The sequence below is a fragment of the Podarcis tiliguerta genome (assembly GCF_965153285.1).
Source record: "Podarcis tiliguerta genome assembly, chromosome: 14".
NCBI classification, from domain to species: Eukaryota; Metazoa; Chordata; class Lepidosauria; order Squamata; family Lacertidae; genus Podarcis; species Podarcis tiliguerta.
Window position 1 is genome coordinate 38,211,568 of NC_139547.1, and position 6,385 is coordinate 38,217,952.

The 6,385-nt window shown below is 44.3% G+C and overlaps 1 long non-coding RNA gene across 1 annotated transcript; it reads left to right on the forward strand.

The window, feature by feature from the left end:
* The first annotated feature begins 2,630 nt into the window (after window positions 1-2,630).
* On the forward strand, window positions 2,631-3,984 carry LOC310664031. The gene is made up of 2 exons (XR_014504749.1): window positions 2,631-2,749; window positions 3,756-3,984. It is a non-coding gene; the product is annotated as an uncharacterized lncRNA (long non-coding RNA).
* The last annotated feature ends 2,401 nt before the right edge of the window (window positions 3,985-6,385 follow it).

Here is a 6,385-nt window from a genome sequence, read left to right on the forward strand (position 1 = left end):
AGAGGTGCCTGTGCTTTCCCAGGGTTCAATTTCTTTGAAATGAAGGTCAATGCAGACTGGTGTTTTTAGGATATGTAGATCTATAAAAACATATATACAACCTGAGTATAGGATGGAGGGGCTCAATGTTGGAGAGAGAAAGGTTTGGAAGGGAGATCCTACTCTCCAGTAGCAGAATTAAGCACAATGGTGATTGCTCCAAGCACATTCAAACTTGGTTAGATTTACATCTGCCCTCATCCTCCTTTAAACAAACATTCCCCATAAAAATACTTGGACTAGAATAAATTACAGACTTAGCTTTACAAATAAGTGAATGTTTTATTCACAGCGTTTCCAGACCTTACCTCAAACCATCTGCTGGCAGAAATACAAAGAAGAAAAATGGTTCCAAACAACTTAAAATGAAAGTACTTGGTTTCCTTACAAAAAGGATCATGCAATCTTTGTATTAGCAAAGATGCAGGCTTTAAAATAGCCTTTGAAAGAGATTCAGTTCACTTGGTTTTTCTTGTAGCTGGGAGCCATTGTACGCATTGCTCCTTACTTGTTCCAGGAAGCACAAAGAGAAAAAGGCAGAGAAAAGTGGGGAGTAGAGGCTCCTGAGAGCCTGCTAAGCCACACCCACTTACAACATGAGCTCAGGGCTCAGTTTAACTGTTTTTATGCACAATAGAGTTTCTCACTATGCCCTGAGCAACCATTTTGAACCTGGTCTCCACCCATGAATCATTATTTCGCACCTTGGTGGACCTCAGCATTCAAATAAAAAATAAAAAGAACACAAAAGAAAACAGATACAGTGGTACCTCGGGTTACAGACGCTTCAGGTTACAGACTCCACTAACCCAGAAATAGTACCTCAGGTTAAGAACTTTGCTTCAGGATGAGAACAGAAATCACATGGCGGCGGTGCGGTAGCAGCAGGAGGCCCCATTAGCTAAAGTGGTACCTCATGTTAAGAATGGACCTCCAGAACGAATTAAGTTCTTAACCCGAGGTACCACTGTACCACCTGCTTGAAGCGTGCCCATGCCTGGAAACTTTACAAGACTCACCTTTTCATATCTTCCTTTTTTGTCTGTGCATGCTACTTTAAATAGATTACCACTTGACTCCATCTTAATACCATGGTGGCACTTTCATTCCAGCAGAGACTGTACCATTTCAGTCCTTTAGTCAGGAAGGTGAATTTCCTTTAAAAGGCAGAAGAAAGAGAAAAAGAACTTGGAACAAGCGTCATGATGGAAAACCCCATAGGGACTCGTTCCGATTTTCTCCACTCGCTCATGCATTTCCTCGAGTTTCTCTTGCTTGAGAGAATTTCTGCTCAGTCTCCCCAAAGTCATTCCAAGGTTTAGCGTAGAAAATATCAGGAGCTGAGCGTTGGATTCAGACAGACTTATGACAAATTACTTCAAAGGTAAACTTTACAGCCCAACATTCGATGAAATGTGCCATAATAAATGTGTTGGGCTTTAAGGTGACCCACAAGTCTTTGGTTGCAATCCTACAATCATTTACCTGGGGGCTGCCCCATTTGACCCAGTCTTACTCTTGTGTAGATATAGTATTAATCAGCATTTTCATGAGCTTCACGCCTAATATATTTTTGCAATGAAACTTTGCCTAATAAACACATTTTTGCTATCTTCACTATTATATACACTTTGGTGTACACTTACCCCTAAATATATGCATTCTGCCATTTTTTCTTGAAGAACTGCATGACAAAATTCAGAAACATGCACGTTTCGAAGGATGGCCATGTTCCAGTTTCTGCACAGTTTGGAAGTGAGAATTAGGAAGGTTCGCATTCAATGCGAGAAGCACCCTTTTCCTCCATCCCTGCCCATAGCAAGCACTATAGCCTAGGGGAAGCCAAGATAGTGCATCAAGATGTTATTGGACTCCCATCATCCCTGGTCATTGGCCATTCTGGGTGGGGGCTGAGGGGAGCTGGAGCCCAGCAATATCTGGAAGAAGCCATCTTAGCCACCCCAGTATATTGACCTCTCCAGGGTTCCTCCACCTCATTCTATAGCATGCACAAACCTGAGAGTGTATCCAATGCTAGTCTAACTCAGAATAGCCTCACTGAAGGTATTAGATATGACTTGGGCCGCATTGTTGTTGTTTAGTCGTGTCCGACTCTTCGTGACCCCATGGACCAGAGCACTCCAGGCACTCCTGTCTTCCACTGCCTCCCACAGTTTGGTCAAACTCATGTTCGTAGCTTCGAGAACACTGTCCAACCATCTCGTCCTCTGTAATCCCCTTCTCCTTGTGCCCTCAATCTTTCCCAGCGTCAGGGTCTTTCCCAGGGAGTCTTCTCTTCTCATGAGGTGGCCAAAGTATTGGAGCCTCAGCTTCAGGATCTGTCCTACCGGTGAGCACTCAGGGCTGAGTTCCTTCAGAATAGATAGGTTTGATCTTCTTGCAGTCCATGGGCCGCATTCACACCATAAATTTAACACACCATGATACTTTAAACAGTCAGGGCTTCCCCCAAAGAATTCTGGGAGCTGTAGTTTGCTAAGGGTGCTGAGAGTTGCTAGGAGACCTTTATTCCCCTCACAGGACTACAATTCCCAGAGTGGGTTCAACAACCATTTTTTCTTTATGGGGAACTCCAGGAGGGGAATAGGCAGTTTCCTTGGGACTCTCAGAACCTTTAACAAACTACAGCTCCCAGAATTCCTTGGGGGAAAGCCATGTCTATTTAAAGTGGCATTACAGTGCATTAAAGGTATGGTGTGAATAGAGCCTAAGTCAGGTCTATTAATTTTAATAGGTCTACTTTGAGTAGAACTTGGTTGGAGACAACCCTAGGCTCTTCAGAGTTTCCCTCCTAACTTCCAAAGGTTGCTGAAATCTCTCTTGGTGGCAGTGCCAGCGGGGTATGTACTGTTCTTTCAATACTGTGCTGACAACCAGTGACGGACCTACAATTTTGGGGGCCCTGAAGCTTGAACTGTTATGGGGGCCCCTTCACAACCAGCAATGAGGTCTGTGTAACCACTGTTATTTTCTTCAGTGGGGTTGTTTGCAACAACCTGTACAACATCTGTGCTAGTAAAGGTAAAGGGACCCCTGACCATTAAGTCCAGTCGTGACCGACTCTGGGGTTGCGGGGCTCATCTCGCTTTATTGGCCGAGGGAGCCGGCGTACAGCTTCCGGGTCATGTGGCCAGCATGACTAAGCTGCTTCTGGCGAACCAGAGCAGCGCACGGAAACGGGGTTTCCTTCCCGCCGGAGCGGTACCTATTTATCTACTTGCACTTTGACATGCTTTTCAACTGCTAGGTTGGCAGGAGCAGGGACCGAGCAACGGGAGCTCACTCCGTTGTAGGGATTCGAACTGCCGACCTTCTGATCAGCAATTCCTAGGCTCTGTGGTTTAACCCACAGTGCCACCCATGTCCCTGTGTTACTGTGTTACTGACTTTCAAATTTTGGGGTTGTTGAATTATATACAGCAAAAAATAATCAGTTTGAGTCATGCAACTTAAATTGTGTCTCCTGGACCCATTTTTTTTTTTAAAAAGCAATGCGGATTAAAGTAGTTTCTGGGGTCCCTCTGGGATTAGTGGCCCTGAAGCTTAAGTTTCATTAGTTTCATAGTAGATCTGCCCCAGCTGACAACATTCCTTTCCAACCACAGCTCATAATCACTCTTTCTCCCATCTTCTCAAATCATCTTTATCAAAACCCATAACCATTATTGTGGTTTTGTTTTTTTTACCCCCTTCAGAAAATTGGACACATTTCATCATGTCCCTTTAGCAGGAACACAATGCAAAAAACAAAAGAAAGGGGGGGGGGGAGAGAAAGCTTCAATTCTGAGAAAAGACCTAGAGAGAAGAAGACAGCAGGAAAGAAACAAACCCATGTTGACATGAAAGTGTTGCTTTGTCTTCAGCTGTCTAATTACATGCACATTCATCATGTGGTCTGCGCTTCATAAAAGAGATTGAAATGAACCACTTTGGAAGTTTCAGAGCAAGATAAGTGGTATCTGGCAATGGTGGGCTGGAGGGGGGGGGGTAGACAATGGGACCACTGCAATCTGGAGGGAAGGGGTCGCATGCTGAGTTTCTTTTTCTTTCATGCTAAAGCAATGCGAAGGATGCGGGTGGCGCTGTGGTCTAAACCACAGAGCCTCGGGCTTGCCGATCAGAAGGTCGGCGGTTCGAATCCCCATGACGGGGTGAGCTCCCGTTGTTCGGTCCCTGCTCCTGCCAACCTAGCAGTTCGATAGCACGTCAAGTGCTATACGGCCTAGGACCCTCGTACCTACGGGACCGCCTCTCCTGGTATGCCCCACAGAGAAACCTACGCTCGTCAAATAAAAACATCCTGAAGGTCCCAGGCCTCAGAGAGGTTAGGCTGGCCTCAACTAGAGCCAGGGCTTTCTCGGCTGCGGCTCCAATCTGGTGGAACGCTCTGTCACAAGAGACTAGGGCCCTGCGGGACCTGACATCTTTCCGCAGAGCCTGCAAGACAGAGTTGTTCCACCAGGCCTTTGGTCAGGTCCCAGCCTGACTCCCTCCTCTGGCAACCTGCACAGAATTTTGCTCAACGGTTGCCATTAATTTGACTTTAATTAATTTTTATAATGGAATGTTTTTAGAATGTTTGATTATTTGATTGTTTAATTGTTGTTAGCCGCCCTGAGCCCGGCTTCAGCTGGGGAGGGCGGGATATAAATAAAATTTATTATTATTATTATTATTATTAAGTGCAAGTAGATAAATAGGTACCGCTCTGGTGGGAAGGTAAACGCCGTTTCCGTGCACTGCTCTGGTTTGCCAGAAGCGGCTTAGTCATGCTGGCCACATGACCTGGAAGCTGTCTGCGGACAAATGCCAGCTCCCTCAGCCTATAGAGCGAGATGAGCGCCGCAACTGGACCTAACAGTCAGGGGTACCTTTACCTTTTTAAAGCAAGGCAAAGTTGTGGGTGAGTCAGGAGCCTTCCACTGAACTGCCACAGGCGGGGGGCGGGGGAATTACTACTGAATACAGCCATGCTCTCCAGTAGCAATCGAAAATAGTAGTGCCTGGTGATGTGTGCGCTTGATTGCTGCCTTCGGAAGGTGAACAAATGGCTTTGTATAGCATTGAGTACATTTTTGACGAGCTCCCCAGCCATGTAAGAGAAATGGAATGGATGACTAGGTTACTCCATATCCACACTCCTCTAAAGTAGACTTCCCCAAGCTGCTCCGCTTCAGCCATTGCTGAACTACATCCCCCACTGCCCTAGACAAGGAGGTCTGGAGGGTGGTAACACAATAATGGGTCATTTTCAGTGGTAGCTTTCCAATTTTGAATTGCTCTCCCCCAGGGAGGCTTGCCTCTTGCCATCGCTACATATCTTTAGGCACCAAGCAAAAACATTCCTTTTTAATTAGGCCTTTGGCTTTTAACTATCTATGGCATTTTTGCATGGGCAGAATGTTTTAATGTAGTTGTTTTTTTTATAAAAAAAATAGACTTGCCTATTTGCTTTTTAATGCTAGTTTTAATGTGTGGAATCTTTTTGATTAAAATATTGTAAGTTGCTTTGCATTGCCCTGGCAAAATAATAATAATAATAATAATAATAATAATAATAATAATAATAATAATAATAATATAATAAGCAGCAGCTCTGGGCAACATGGGCATTGTTTAGGGATGCTAGGGGTCATAGTGGAGAGCTTTATGAAGGCATAAACCTAGCATGTGGCAACGGTGAAAAAGGCAAATTCCATGCTGAGGATCATTAGGAAACGAACTGGAAATAAAATTGCCAGTATCAAATGCCATTGTACAAATGCTCTTATATAATGCTGAAACAAAACACTGAGGATTGTTTGGATGTGTGTTAATTGAATGGTGAACTGAACAGGAACCCAAATAGTCCATTTTGTAAAGGGACAACCATGAACTGGCATTAGTTCATTTTTGGACATGACCTTGAGCTGGAACCGTTCCTTTAAAAAAATGAAATTCCCAAGTTATGTTTATGTTTTCCAGCTCCAGAAAGAACACCCTCCCTTCACCCCCACATTTTAAACTGAGCCAGATTTCCCGTTTTCTTGCTTTTGATTATATTCCTCAAATCTTACTCACCAGCACCAAGATTATTCTTGACAACTGTGCACCTATCAGTCAGAGCCGATGGCAGGCTTGGAGAAAGCTCTAAGCACCAAGAAGGATAAAGCTCCTGCTCTTTAAAGCTGCAAGCCTCTGAAAGTCTCCGGTGGAAACACTCCAATCTTATTTTATTTTAAATATTTAGATCCCACCTTTTAGTAAAAAGAAACTTTCAAGGTGGCTTTCAAGGAAATATTGTGCTTTGGAATCAGATGGTTAGAAGCAGTGGCCCAAGTTGAAG